The sequence below is a fragment of the Phyllobates terribilis genome, unplaced genomic scaffold, assembly GCF_046119375.1.
Source record: "Phyllobates terribilis strain yellow unplaced genomic scaffold, ASM4611937v1 Scaffold_13__5_contigs__length_258822181, whole genome shotgun sequence".
Taxonomy (NCBI): domain Eukaryota; kingdom Metazoa; phylum Chordata; class Amphibia; order Anura; family Dendrobatidae; genus Phyllobates; species Phyllobates terribilis.
The window spans coordinates 176,106,237-176,121,893 of record NW_027362773.1 but is presented as its reverse complement, the minus strand read 5'-3'; the positions used below and the strand labels follow the sequence as shown (position 1 = coordinate 176,121,893).

Sequence of the window (15,657 nt, the reverse complement as noted above, 5' to 3'; positions counted from 1 at the left end):
AAAATAAAATAGTAGGTTGATACAGGGATTTATTCTGACTGCTGGTTTCAGAGTCGGGAGGGAATTTTTCCTCAGGTGAAGATTGGCCAAATCATTTGGGGTTTTTGCCCTCCTCTGGATCAACTTTATCAATTACAGAACTAACAGGTCGAACTTGATGGATGCAAGTCTTTATTCGGCTTTACAAACTATGTTACTATTTCACTATGTTAACCATAAACGTTACATTTGGAGAGAGGTCAACAAGGTCTATGATGAAAGGAACACCATTCCTACAGTAAAGCATGGAGGTGGATGGCTGATGTTTTGGGGATGTGTGAACTACAAAGCCACAGGAAACTTGGTAAAAGTTGAAGGAAAGATGAATGCAGCGCATTATCAGCAAATACTGGAGGCAAATTTGCACTCATCAGCCCGGAAGCTGCGCATTGGACGTACTTGGACGTTCCAACATGACAACGATCCAAAACACAAGGCCAAGTCGACCTGTCACTGGCTACAGCAGAACAAAGTGAAGGTTCTGGAGTGGCCATCTCAGTCTCCTGACCTCAATATCATTGAGCCACTCTGGGGAGATCTCCAGCGCACAGTTCATGTAGACAGCCCAGGAATTTACAGGAACTGGGGGCTTTTTGCCAAGAAGAATGGGCAGTTTTACCATCTGAGAAAATAAAGAACTTCATCCACAGCTACCACAAAAGAATTCAAGCTGCCATTGATGTTAGAGGGGGCAATACACGGTATTAAGAACTGGGGTATGTGAACTTTTGATCAGGGTCATTTGGATGTTTTTGGTTGTCATTAACCCCTTAAGCCCCGAGGGTGGTTTGCACGTTAATGACCAGGCCAATTTTTCCAATTCTGATCACTGTCACTTTGTGAGGTAATTACTCTGGGACACTTCAACGGATCCCCCTGATTCTGAGAATATTTTTTCGTGACATATTGTACTTCATGACTGTGGTAAAATTTCTTCGATATCACTTGCGTTTATTTGTGAAAAAAACGGAAATTTGGCAAAAATGTTGAAAATTTTGCAATTTTCAAAATTTTAATTTTTATGCCCTTAAATCAGAGACATATGTCACACAAAAGAGTTAATAAATAACATTTCCCACATGTCTACTTTACATCAGCACAATTTTGGAACCAACATTTTTTTTTGTTAGGGAGCTATAAGGGTTAAAAGTTGACCAGCGATTTCTCATTTTTCCAACAAAATTTACAAAACCATTTTTTTAGGGACCACATCACATTTGAAGTCACTTTGAGGGGTCTTTATGACAGAAAATACCCAAAAGTGACACCATTCTAAAAACTGCACCCCTCAAGGCGCTCAACACCACATTCAAGAACTTTATTAACCCTTCAGGTGCTTCACAGGAATTTTTGGAATGTGGAAGAAAAAAATGAACATTTCAATTTTTTCACAAAAATGTTATTTTAGACCCAATTTTTTTTTTTTCGCAGGGGTAACAGGAAAAAATGGACCCAAAAAATTTGTTGTGCAATTTCCCCTGGGCACGCAGATACCCCATATGTGGGGAAAAAACACTGTTTGGGCGCACGGCAGGGCTCGGAAGGGAAGGAGCGCTATTTGACTTTTTGATTGTAAAATTTGGTTGAATAATTAGCGGACGCCATGTTGCGTTTGGAGAGCCCCTGATGTGCCTAAACAGTGGAGCTCCCCCACAAGTGACACCATTTTGGAAACTAGAACCCCCCAAGGCACCTATCTAGATGCATAGTGAGCACTTGGAACCCTCAGGTGCTTCACAAATTGATTCGTAAAAATGAAAAAGTGGAAAAAAAAACAACCCCAACCCTAACATTAGCACAACCCCAACCCCAGCCCTAGCGTTTATTTTTTACGCCGTTCCTCGTGCGGTATAAGTGATGAGATTACTTTATTCTTCAGGTCGGTGTGATTACAGCAATGCCAGAATCATATCGGGTTTTTATGATTGACAGCTGTCACACACTAAAAGAAGCATTTTTTGTAAAATCTAGTTTTTGCATCGCCATATTTTGAGAGCTATAATTTTTCCATATTTCGGCCGGCAGTCATGTGACAGCTTGTTTTTTGCGGGATGACTTGACGTTGTTATTGGTGCCATTTTCAGGCACGTGACATTTTTTGATCGCTTTCTATTCCGATTTTTGGGAGGCAGAATAAACAAAAACCAACAATTCAGGAATTGTTTTTTTTATTTTTTTTTATTCTGTTCCGTGTGTGGTAAAATTGATAAGGCAGCTTTATTCTTCGGGTCAGTACGTTTACAGCGGTACCACATTTGTATCATTTTTCTATGTTTTGGCACTTATACACAATAAAAGCTATTTTATAAAAAAAATTATTTTTTTGCATTGCTTTATTCTGAGAGCTATAACTTTTTGATTTTTCGGCTGATGGAGCTGTACGGCGGCTTGTTTTTTGCGGGACGAGATTATGTTTTCAGCGGTACCATTTTTTTTTAGATTCGTCTTTTTGATCGCGTGTTATTCCATTTTTTGTTTGGCGGTATGATGATAAAGTATTGTTTTTTGCTTTGTTTTTTATTTTCTTTTCTTTACCGTGTTCACTGAAGGGGTTAACTAGCGGAACAGTTTTATAGGTCAGGTCGTTCCGGATGCGGCGATACCAAATATGTGTACTTTTATTGTTTGTTTGTTTTTTCATAATAATATTTATTGATGGGTACATTATATTTTTATTTTTAGTGGATTATTTTTTTTATTTTTTTTTTTATATTTTTACAATTTTTTTTTTTTTTTTTTTCACTTTTTGGGAGTTTTTACACTTTTTTACTTTGTCCCACTCTTGGACTTTCACTTTTTTTATTCTGATCGCTTGCACAGCATATGGATGGAGCACCATCCCTGTGCCATGCAGCCAGTCAGCGCTGGACAGGGAGAAGATAGTTTGGAGATGCACTGCGCATGTCCAAACAATCTTACTGCTGTCTGGTGACCCGGATGTTGTCATGACGACATGGGGTCGTCATGGCAACACTCGGGAAGCCGCGGCAGACAGCGCTGGAGGCCGGAAGAGGAGGTGAGTATCTGCGATCACCTCCCCTTGCCACCGCAATGCTGCGATCAGCATTGCGGGGGTTAATGTGCTGGGAGCAGTGAGGGACCGCTCCCTGCACATAGTACCGGGTGTCAGCTGTAACAATCAGCTGACACCCGGCGGCGATCGCGCCCGCACAGCCTGTGTGCGCGCGCAATCGCGATGATGTACTAATACGGGTCAGGCTCTTAAATCCCAGGGCACAGACACGTATTAGTACATCATGGGCTTAAAGGGGTTAAGATTTAAAAAGAGAAAACACAGTAGTTTGACAATAAATGGCTTCACCCAACCAATAACCATGAGTTTTTTGTTATCATTCATATTTTCTGAGACAAGGCCAAGAAAGCAAAATAGCAGAACCCTCCTGTTTGTTTTTTCTATCTTCTGTTTTGTGGTCACGTGACCATCTGCCTTTATATTCCAGCTCCGCCCTTTAGGCTGTGCTGGACCTCAGTGTTCTACTGTCTCTCTAGCCTGGTGCTTCGGTGCCTTTCTCTGTCAGGTTCGCTTGGTCCTTCTGGGACCTCTAGTACTTTTTGTCAGTTTGTCTTTTGTTCTCTGCAACAACTTCTGTTTAGGAGGTGTCCCATTTTTGTCCCAGTCCTTAGTTAATTTAGGAACCCCACCCTTAATTCTATAGGTCTTCGTTCAGACTAGCCGAGGACTAGGCGGGTCTGTTCACAAGGAACAGGCAGCCCGCTACATCGTAGGGATTCAGCTTAGTCTTACTGTAGGGACAGCTTTCCCCTATCTTTCCTTAGTACATGTTGCAGATCATAACACAAAAATTCTACCGGGATATGTAAACTTTTGAGCACAACTGTATCCCCTATGTTATACAGGCTTCATCCACAGTAAAAAAAATTCTTTCTTCTGTTACTAACGTTATACAGCAGGCCAGATGTCAGTTTCAAATTTTTGGGTGCTGATATTGTTCTCCACACAGAGGTACATATGATTAAATCCAAATTGGTTTTCTTACTACTGTGATATATAAAGCAGGCTACAATTCATCTTTTAATTCTTTGGTGCAATTATTGTTCTCCATACAGGGGGGAAAAAATACTTTCTTCTGTTACTAACGTGATACCGCAAGCCATATCTCATCTTGTCATTTAGTGCCACTGCAATTCAGCTGTGTGCAGAGCTGGTGCACAGTAAAACTAATTTTTTGTTGATTATAGCGTGCTCCTATCGCACTATCTGAGCACCATGAGTAGGAAAAAGAGAGGTCATGGAAGTAGGGGGAATAGGTTTGATGCTCATGGTATATGTGGGGTAGATGATAATGTTAGTGAACGCACTAGTAGTGAACCAACACTGTCACGTCCTATCTAAAGGCAACTACTGACAACTTCTGTTACTGGACGGGCTACTCCACTCCCTTTCTTTAGCAGCCGCACAGCGGTACGCCTTGTTGATGAGGACCAGAAAGAGCAGGTGGATGGCAAGCGCTGCTTCAAGTGACCTTTCCTCCTATTCTTCCACCTCAACATCACACACAGTACAGTCCACAGAGCTGGCACCCCCATTACCCTTCCTTTCCCCCACATCACAACTATCTAACTGCCGAACTGACTGTAGGGAACCACAGATGGGTGAGTCTGCAGAACTGTTCACACATTCTATGCCACAAAGAACGGGGATTTGGAAAAAGACTCACTCTCATGGTTGTTATAGGAGAACTCGGCCCAAGGTAGGAGCTCAACCCAGTCGTTATGGTGAGCATTGACGAAATGCTGGAGAAAGCTGGTAAGGACCTGGTTGATAAGTTCCACTTGACCATTGGACTGAGGATGATAAGCAGAGGAGAAATCCAGGGTGACATCCAGCAGTTTACACGTAGCTCTCCAGAAACTCGAAGTGAACAGGACCACCCGATCAGACACAATGTGGAGGGGTAGGCCGTGGAGATGAAAGATGTGATGAATGAAGTCCTTAACCAGCCCAGATGCGGACGGGAGACCAGGCAGAGGGATGAAGTGGGCCATCTTAGAAAAGAGATCAGTGACCACCCAAATGACAGTACAATCGGCAGAAACAGGGAGATCTGTAATAAAGTCCATAGCAATGTGTTGCCACGGAGCGGAAGGTACGGGTAAAGGCAGGAGACGGCCGGCGGGAAGATGCCTGGGAACTTTGTTACGGGCACAGGAGGAACAAGCCGTGACGAAATCCGCAATGTCCTTGCATAGAGAAGGCCACCAGTAATGCCGGGCGGTGAGCAGGAAGGTCTTCCTCTGGCCTGCATGGCTGGCTAGTTTGGACAAATGACCCCAGAGAAGAACCTTCTTACGATCCGGAACAGCTACAAAAGTCTTACCGGGAGGAAGACGAGACAGGTCAAACGGGCCACAGTCATTACACTGGAGGGGTCGATGATATGTAGAGGCTCCTCCTCTTGGTCGGAGGACAGGAAAGAGCGGGATAGAGCGTCGGCTTTAACGTTCTTGTCCGCAGGGCGATAATGTAGAGTAAAGCAGAATCGGACAAAGAACAGAGACCACCAGGCCTGATGCGGATTGAGTTTCTGGGAGTTTTGTAAATAAGCCAGGTTTTTGTGATCAGTGTAGATGATCACTGGGTGCAGAGCCCCTTCCAGAAGGTAGCGCCACTCCTCCAGTGTCAATTTGATGGCAAGCAGCTCACGATCTCCTACGGAGTAGTTGCGCTCGGATGAGGAGAAGAGCTTGGAGAAGAAGCCGCAGGTTACCATTTTCCCGGACGGGGATTTCTGGGTGAGCATCGTTCCGGCTGCGGAGGAGGAAGCATCAACCTCCAGGAAGAACTGCTTGTTGCAATCCGGACGGTGCAGCTCAGGGGCGGAGGAGAAAGATTTTTTTAGAGAGACGAAGGCCTCCTCTGCTTCGGAAGTCCATTCCTTGGGATTTGCTCCCTTAAGGGTGAGCACGGAGATGGGAGCGGTCCGGGAGGAGAAATGAGGGATGAAGAGGCAGTAATAATTTGCGAAGCCCAGGAATCGCTGAATTGCCTTCAAACCCTCCGGTCGGGGCCATTTTAAGACGGCAGAAACCTTCTCGGGGTCCATCCGAAGACCAGTCTCGGAGATAATATATCCCAGGAACGGAAGGGAAGTCTGCTCGAAGAGACACTTCTCGAATTTTGCGTAGAGACGATTCTGCCGGAGCCTTAGCAGAACCTGACAAACATTCCTCCGGTGTGTGGGCAGATCCGGAGAGAAGACCATGATATCGTCCAGGTACACCACTACGCAAGAATACAAGAGGTCACGGAAAATGTCATTAACCAGCTCCTGGAAGACGGCTGGGGCATTACAGAGACCAAAGGGCATCACGCGGTATTCATAGTGACCGTCCCGGGTGTTGAATGCCGTCTTCCACTCGTCTCCCTGGCAGATCCGGACCAAATTGCACGTCCCACGCAGAAAGAGCTTGGTGAAGACCCTTGCGCCTTTAAGGCGGTCGAACAGCTCCGAGATGAGAGGCAGGAGGTATTTATTCTTGATGGTAATTTGGTTAAGCCCCCTGTAATCGATACATGGTCGTAGCGAGCAGTCTTTCTTTTTAATGAAGAAGAATCCTGCTCCAGCCGGGGAAGTAGATTTCTGAATGAATCCCCTACCAAGATTCTCCTCGAAGTACTCAGACATGGCCCGGGTCTCAGCCAGCGACAAGGGGTAGACACGCAGTGGGGAGGTGAAACACCGGGTACCAGATCGATTGGCCAATCATACGGCCTATGAGGTGGTAGTGTCTCCGCTTCCTTCTTGTCAAAGGACCAGTAGGGTGCCAGCGGACCAGGTAGATTAGCCGGAGTAGACGGAGGTCGAGCCAGGCGAACCGGAACCAGGCTGGTTTCATGGCAATCCTGCCCCCAACAGAGCACCTCACCAGATCGCCAATTCAGGACGGGTTCAAGTTTCTGTAGCCAGGGTAGACCTGGCAAAAGTGAGTAAGAGAGTCCGGATAGCACATGGAAGGAGATCCTCTCCGAGTGCAGCATTCCCACCTGAAGGATCACAGGCTCTGTGACGAGCAAGATGGTCACCGGAAGGAGTCTCCCATCCACGGAAGCGACTGCCAATGGTTCGTCCAGACGTTTGGTAGGAATCTGATACTTCTCCACAAGGGACAGAGAAATGAGATTCCCAGCGGCTCCAGAATCCAGGTGGGCAGTTTCAAAGAAGCGGGTCTCTCCACAGGAAATAGAAATGGATAAGAGTCAAGGACGGAGAGGATTTACTCTTGCCTAGGATGACCTCTCTGGGGGGTCCTAGACACTGGAGTTTCCCGGCTTCACTGGACAGGAACGGATCAGATGCTCCATACTGCTACAGTAGAAACAGCTCCCCTCGGCTCGGTGTGTTTCTTGGCGAGACTTGACCATCTTGGTCTGGTCAATCTGCATGGGTTCAGGCGAGCGTGCCCAGGCAATTGCTGGTTTGGAGGCAGGTTTCTGTAAAACAGGAGCGAGACAAGTAAATCTTCTCTCCCGGGTAGTCTCCATAACTTGTTCCAAGAAACGGATGTCAATCCGGGTAGCTAGTGACACCAGGTCGTCCAGGGTGGAAGGAATGTCCCGGCCGGCTAGCTCGCCCTTGATCCGTCTGGAAAGACCCTCCCAGAAGGTGGCCACCAGGGCCTCGTTGTTCCAGGCAAGGTCAGATGTGAGGGTACAGAACTGTATGGCATACTGGCCCATGGTGAGACTCCCTTGGCGGAGACGGAGCAGTGAGGAGGCAGTAGAAGTCCTTCGTCCGGGCTCATAGAAGACCTTCCAGAAGGCAGTGAGGAAAGCCGGTAGATCGGACACCAGGGGATCCCCTCTCTCCCATAGAGGGTTTAGCCATGCCAATGCTTCCCCGGTGAGGTGAGACATGATGAATGCCACCTTGGCCCGGTCGGAGGGAAACTGATGTGCCAGGAGTTCAAAGTGCAGCGTGCACTGGTTCAGAAAACCCCAACATAAGACGGGGTCACCACCAAAACATGGAGGCACAGAGTGCCGGGGTCCAGAGCTGGATGCCATGGCACTAGTAGGCTGAGGCACCACCGGAGAGGGTGCCGCTCGGCTCGAGACGGACACAGATGGGGTGGGCAGCGTCTCCAGGCTGGAGTTGACAGACCGCAGGTAGGTCAGGATAGTTTCCTATTGGGATCTCTGACGAGAAACCTCCTGGTACAGGTCAGAGAGTGAAGGAGCCTGGGGGCCACCGGCTTCCATGGCCCGTGCAATCTGTTACGGATCCGGGTGGTGGAACCTCTGTGCTGTGGTGCAAGGAGGGACCAGAGGGGCGTGACTAAGTATCTACTCGGCCCGACAAAGGTCGAATGGCGGCTCAGTCGACTCCATGAACCAGGGAGGAACCAAGCAGAGGGACCAGGTGCCACTCTGGGACCGACCTTGTATGAGAGCAGGAGACTCCCACGGGTTAGAAGGCAGGAACTGACCGGTACAGCGGATGAGCGCGGCAGGTAGGCTGACGGGTGATCCGGGTAGACAAGCAGGCTGACTCAGCTGATAGCCAGACGGGTGCTCCGGGTAAGCAGGCAGGTGCTTCCAGGTAAGCGGACTGGCGGGCACGGCAGGTAACAGGCAGGTGCTTCCAGGTAAGCAGGCGGGCAGAGCCCATAGACAGACTGGCAGACTGGACTGTAGGCAGACTGTCGGGCTGGAAAGTAGTCAGACTGGCGGACTGGGCTAAAGATCAGACTTGTGGACAGGACTGACTTGTAGAGGTCCTGAGGGCTGAAGCAAAGAAAATATCACAGAGCAACAACCTTGCACGGGCACCTCCATATTGGAGGAGGTGCCTTTTATAGGGAAAGTCCTCCGGCCATTGGCCGGGGACTTTTTAGGGAGAGCCAGGGAAGTTGCATGCACCAGCAGCAGCTGCAGGGAGGCCGGTGTAACATCCCTGGCGGCGTGCTTGCATAGTGCACCACCTCCCACCATGCAAGACCGCAATCTTACCCATCAGTCCAGCCTGCAAACCTTGCTCCAGTTCATGCTGTGTGCATCTCTCTTGTCTGACTGCTTAGGGCGGCGGCTCGGTTACTTCCTGATTCTTATAGCTGCTGTGGGCGCACCCCTAATGCGTCTCCAGCCTATTGCTGTGAGTCACTGGATATTTAAACCCCCTCCACCCTGAAGGAGGTGCCTGAGCAACACCTTCACTCAGTTTGTCTTTGCAACTGTATTGTCAGGTCCTGTCCAGTATCTTGTCTGTTTCTGCCACCCAGGGGGCCGCATACCCAGGCCGGTTCTCTCTGACTTTTAGTCTGTTTCCGCCACCCTGGGGGCTGTATTCCCAGGCTCGTTCCTGTATCTTGTTGCGGTATCAGTTCCCGTCTGAACTGTCTCCTAGCCTGTTACCTGTTTGTCTCTATGTCTGTACCCTCCCTTTTCCTGCGGTGTCTGAACCTGCCCCTAACTCCAACTCATTGTCTCTGTACTTCTGTTTGTGAGTTTTGTGTCCACTCGCTACTTCTTTGTAAGTACCTTGTGCGTATCTGGTTCTGCTTGTCCCATTTCCCTTCCTCTGTATCTACCTCCTGTGTTCCAGCCATCTTCCTGTATCTTTCAGTCTGTTCCATGTGAACAGAGCCCTGTTCTCTCTGCCTGCACCGTCAGCCCTGTTCTGCTCTGCTTGCTCACTGCTCCGGCTGTTTCGCTCTGCCCTGCCTTGTCCACCGCTCTGGCGATTCCTCTCTGCTCTGCCTAGCCCACCGCTTCGGCGGTTCCTCTCTGCTCTGCCTAGCCCACCGCTCCGGCAGTTCCTCTCTGCTCTGCCTTATCCACCGCACCTGCGGTTTCTCTCTGCCCTGCCTTGTCCACCGCTCCGGCGGTTTCGCTCTGCTCTGCCTTGTCTACCGCACCTGCGGTTTTGTTCTGTTCTGCTTGCTCACCGCGCCAGCGGTTTCTCTCTGCTCTGCCTTGTCCACCGCTCCGGCGGTTCCTCTCTGCTCTGCCTTGTCCACCGCACCTGCGGTTTCGCTCCGCTCTGCTTGCTCACTGCTCTGGCGGTTTCGCTCTGCTCTGCCTTGTCCACCGCACCTGCAGTTCCGCTCTGCTCTGCCTTGTTCTCCGCTCCGGCGGTTTCGCTTTACTCTGCTTGTCTACCGCATCCTCGGCTCTGTTCCTGTCTCCCAGTCTGTACTGGACCCTATCCAGCCTGCGCTCCAACCTGCTAGTACCTGCCTGTCTGCACTCCAGCCATGCTTGCCAGTATCTCCCTGTCTGCACTCCAGCCGTGCTTGCCAGTACCCACCTGTCTGCATGTCAGCCGTGCTTACCAGTACCCACCTGTCTGCATACCTGCGTGCTTGTCAGTACCCACGTGTCTGCATACCAGCCGTGCTTACCAGTACCCACCTGTCTGCATACCAGCCGTGCTTACCAGTACCCACCTGTCTGCATACCAGCCGTGCCTACCAATATCCACCTGTCTGTATGCCAGTCTTGCCTGCCTGTTCCTGCATTCCCCGGTGTGGGTCAACAGCTGTGACCGGGGTTTGACCTGGAGTAGCACCTGGTCCTTCTGCTCGGTTCCTCCTTGGTTCACGGAGTCGACTGAGCCGCCGTGCGACCTTGGTCGGATCGGGTTGATACTTAGTTACGCCCCTCCAGGCACTCCTCGGCTCATGGTACAGTGGGATCACTAATCACGCTCACGCCAGTCAGTCCAGGCGCGAGCGCAACAGTTTGATCAGGCCATGGTTCCCGTTGAGCCCCACGGCCCTTCGCTCTGCATCAAGAAAATTTTTTTTCGCAAGCCGAGGTCCCAGCGATTTACACACCAGCCCAAATGGATCTATCAGCACTTGTTCCTGCGGATACGCCACGGTACTATGGGGATCCAAAACAAAGCCATGCGTTTGTGGAGCAATACATGCTGCATTTCAAGTTCTATGCTCACTAATTTCCCACCGATCAGGTTACAGTAGCATTCATGATGTCCTACCTAGCGGGTGATGCCTTGAAATGGATCACCCCCCTATGGGAAGCATGGGATCCTAGCATCTTTGACCTGCAGGCCTTCCTGGTGGCCTTTCTAATGGTCTTCGATGACCCTAATCCTGAAGCCTCTGCTAAAGCTTCCCTTCCCAATATCCCGGAGCAGCCACGATGGGTAATGTGTGTAGGTAGCCTACCAGTTCTCCAGCCTGAAGAGACTGCTACCCACCCAGATTCCACACAGGATGACTATGCTCTACAGAATACTTCTCTTCCCAACCTCAAGAGGCAGTCCAGACGTGCAAGGCGTAGAGGTAAACCATCACGCCAGGTTCTGTCCTCCCAAAGACCTCCTGTTCCCCAGCCAGTAAAGGCAGCTATCCGCACTGAATCCATGAAGGATGACTATGTTCGTGAGGCAAAGCAGAGGCCAGAACTCAGTCACAAAATCGGATTGTGGTCCCACTGCGGTTGTTTGGGACCCCCTGACGGTCTTTGTCCAGCGAAGGTTGGAGAATCCCAAGACATTAGGCCTGTAGGAGAGACTGCCCTTGGCGTTAGTGTTTCCTCTCCACAGATGACCATGACTGTCTCCGTGGCAAGTGAAGGCCTCGGATTAACCGGAAGTTTCGGGCTTAAAGCCTTGAAGAGTCGGTGTCTGATTCCCGTCCGACAACTCCAGAAGCTGGTTTGGGCATTGTCAGCAGAAGGACGAGCCCTACTCAGAAACAGTCAAAATATGTCTGTACAAATTAAGCTCCAGATTGGAGCATTACACATGAAGAAGTTCACATTCCAGGTGTTGACTGGCTTACCCACAGGTCGTCCAGAGCCGAGAGATCTAGTGCCAGCTCAGGTCTGGAGATCCTGCATGGTGTATCCTGGGGGACTGCTGAGGTACAAGGGGTGTCCAGTCCCCATATTTTCAGGACAGTCAGCAGTTTCTTCTTCTTCTTCACCAGATCTTCTTGTCGCTGACTCGCTGTGCACTGAAGTCTCCGAAGGAAGGGAAGCGGAGGTGATGTCCCCACACAGTCTCGACGATTGTACCAATGATCTGGCTTCAGGTACCGTCCCGCCTCACAGACATGTCATCTCTGAAACCAGATTGAAGATGGTCCTAAAGCAAGGACCCTCCGTCTCTAATAAATCTGGTCTTAAGTCCATAAAGGCGGTGGCTACTTCCAAGACTCTGCACCCCTCCAACCAGGCGGAGGAACCCCTGTTGCCTCCTGAATCCTCCGGGGTGCTATCTGATAACAAATGGAGAGAGACTTTTTTGCACCCTGTACCCGGTACTTCGCCCACTTCATCCACTAAGCCTGGCAAAGTGTACTTTGAAGCAGTGATTACCCCAGAGTCTCTGCACCTCTCCAACCAGGCGGAGAACCTCCAGTTGTCTCCTGAATTCCCCGGGGTGCTACCTGATAAAAGGAGAGAGACTTTCCTACATCCTGTACCTGGTACTTCGCCCACTTCATCCAGTAAGCCTGGCAAAGTGTACTTTGAAGCAGTGATTACCCCCGAGTCTCTGCATCCCTCCAACCAGATGGAGGACCTCCAGTTGTCTCCTGAATTCCCCGGGGTGCTACCTGATAACAAACGGAGAGAGACTTTCCTACACCCGGTACCTGTTAAGCCGCCGACTTCTTCCAGTATGCTTGGCAAAGTATACGTCAAGGTGGTGGTTACCCCCAAGTCTCTGCACCCCTCCAACCAGGCGGAGGACCTCCAGTTGTCTTCTGAATCCACCAGGGTGCTACCTGATAACAAATGGAGAGAGACTTTCCTGTGTGCTGTTCCTGGTACTTCACCCACTTCATCTGTTGCTGAGGATGGCTTGATAGGAGGAAGCCCAAGATGATGAGACCAGTTTCGTTTCCTCTAGTGAACAGAAGAGGTAATCCTCTTGAAGAGAAGGATTGGCCTCCAAATTCTCTGCAGAAGACCCTTGCAGGCCTGAAGAAGAGGGGGCGTAAAGGTGGGGTACTGTAACATCCCTGGCGGCGTGCATGCATAGTGCACCACCTCCCACCATGCAAGACTGCAATCTTACCCATCAGTCCAGCCTGCAAAACTTGCTCCAGTTCATGCTGTGTGCATGTCTCTTGTCTGACTGCTTAGGGCGGCGGCTCGGTTACTTCCTGATTCTTATAGCTGCTGTGGGCGCACTCCTAATGCGTCTCCAGCCTATTGCTGTGAGTCACTGGATATTTAAACCCCCTCCACCCTGAAGGAGGTGCCTGAGCAACAACTTCACTCAGTTTGTCTTTGCAACTGTATTGCCAGGTCCTGTCCTGTATCTTGTCTGTTTCTGCCACCCTGGGGGCCGCATACCCAGGCCTGTTCTCTCTCACTTCTAGTCTGTTTCTGCCACCCTGGGGGCCGCATACCCAGGCCTGTTATCTCTGACTTCTAGTCTGTTTCCGCCACCCTGGGGGCTGTATTCCCAGGCTCGTTCCTGTATCTTGTTGCGGTATCAGTTCCCGTCTGAACTGTCTCCTAGCATATTACCTGTTTGTCTCTATGTCTGTACCCTCCCTTTTTCTGCGGTGTCTGAACCTGCCCATAACTCCAACTCGTTGTCTCTGTACTTCTGTTTGTGAGTTTTGTGTCCACTCGCTACTTCTTTGTAAGTACCTTGTGCGTATCTGGTTCTGCTTGTCCCTTTTCCCTTCCTCTGTATCTACCTCCTGTGTTCCACCCATCTTCCTGTATCTTTCAGTCTGTTCCATGTGAGCAGAGCCCTGTCCTCTCTGCCTGCACCGTCAGCCCTGTTCTGCTCTGCTTGCTCACCGCTCCGGCGGTATCGCTCTGCCCTGCCTTGTCCACCGCTCCGGCGGTTCCTCTCTGCTCTGCCTTGTCTACCGCACCTGCGGTTTTGTTCTGTTCTGCTTGCTCACCACGCCAGCGGTTTCTCTCTGCTCTGCCTTGTCCACTGCTCCGGCGGCTCCTCTCTGCTCTGCCTTGTCCACCGCACCTGCGGTTTCGCTCCACTCTGCTTGCTCACCGCTCTGGCGGTTTCGCTCTGCTCTGCCTTGTCCACCGCACCTGCTGTTCCGCTCTGCTCTGCCTTGTTCTCTGCTCCGGCGGTTTCGCTTTACTCTGCTTGTCTACCACATCTTCGGCTCTGTTCCTGTCTCCCAGTCTGCACTGGACCCTATCCAGCCTGCGCTCCAACCTGCTAGTACCTGCCTGTCTGCACTCCAGCCGTGCTTGCCAGTACCCACCTGTCTGCATGTCAGCCGTGCTTGTCAGTACCCACCTGTCTGCATACCAGCCGTGCTTGTCTGTACCCAATTGTCTGCATACCAGCCGTGCTTGCCAGTACCCACCTGTCTGCATACCAGCCGTGCTTACTAGTACCCACCTGTCTGCATACCAGCCGTGCCTGCCAATACCCACCTGTCTGTACGCACCTGGTCCCTCTGCTCGGTTCCTCCTTGGTTCACGGAGTCGACTGAGCCGCCGTGCGACCTTGGTCAGATCGGGTTGATACTTAGTTACGCCCCTCCAGGCACTCCTCGGCTCATGGTACAGTGGGATCACTAATCATGCTCACGCCAGTCAGTCCAGGCGCGAGCGTAATAGCCGGAAGATGCCGGAGCAGGACCGCGGCGGTAAGAGGGACGGTGTCTCTGCCTGGCAGGGGGCAGAGACGCCAATGCTACATTTTAGATCCCACTTGGTGTGAACCCAGAGGCATGCAGCTGAGTAGCTCATCTGAGGAGGTGGAGGAGGAAGACGAAGAGGTTACATTGCATTCTACGGCGCAGACCCGGAGTGAGGCAACCGCGATGAGCACTGCATCCTTAGCCACAACTGTGGCAGTGACCAGCACTGATAGAGTGTCTGCAGCTCGTAGGGGTGGCAAGGTTTGCCTAGTCTGGGCCTTTTTTGACACCGCAAAGGATCAGCCAACTCACGTTATCTGGCAACTTCCAAGAAAAAACTCAGTAGAGGGAAAAAGTACAATAATTTGACTACTACATGCCAATCTCACAGCAATAAAATGCGGACCAGCCAACCACAAAGACCATCAGCCGCCCCATCTGCTGCTTCTTCCTCCTCCTCTGTGACCGTGGCAATTATGGTCAGGCAGGTCTCTGACAGCCGAACCTCCAGTTCTTTACCAGCTCCAGTCAGGCTGAGTGAGAGCCCATCAGCTGTAACGGAAGCGGATATGCCTGCTGTTTTTGAGCGATCTCAGAGAACGAGCACACCACAACTTTATCAATCCATCGAAACATCTCCCCCTGCACCTCACTCACGGTCCAGCAGTTTGTCCGGTTCACTGTACTCTGCCCTCTCTCAGCACTGCAGCCAGCCCTCGGTCCCACAGTTGTGGTCATGTAAAAGATTGTTTCCTCCTACACATAACAAAGCTAAGAGGTTGAACCCCACATCTAAAATCCGTTGGCCACGGAAATGGTAGTATAAGGCCCTAATTTTTTTCAATTTTAAGACTCCTGGTTAGGTCTCCATCTGCTGGGTTAGCTGTAGTGGAAGATGTATCGGTCTCCACTATAATAGTTATACTCTAGTGAAATTAATTCTTAGGTGCAGGTATTGTTTTCCACACAGGGGTACACATGATAAAATCTTTCTACTGTCGTATATATAGAACAGATTATATTTCATCT

The 15,657-nt window shown here is 50.3% G+C and overlaps 1 protein-coding gene across 1 annotated transcript in view; it reads right to left on the bottom strand.

The window, feature by feature from the left end:
* Positions 1 to 15,657, bottom strand: part of OTOG (otogelin) — a 650,929-nt gene that overhangs the window by 453,686 nt on the left and 181,586 nt on the right. The gene's annotated exons all lie outside the window — the stretch shown is intronic.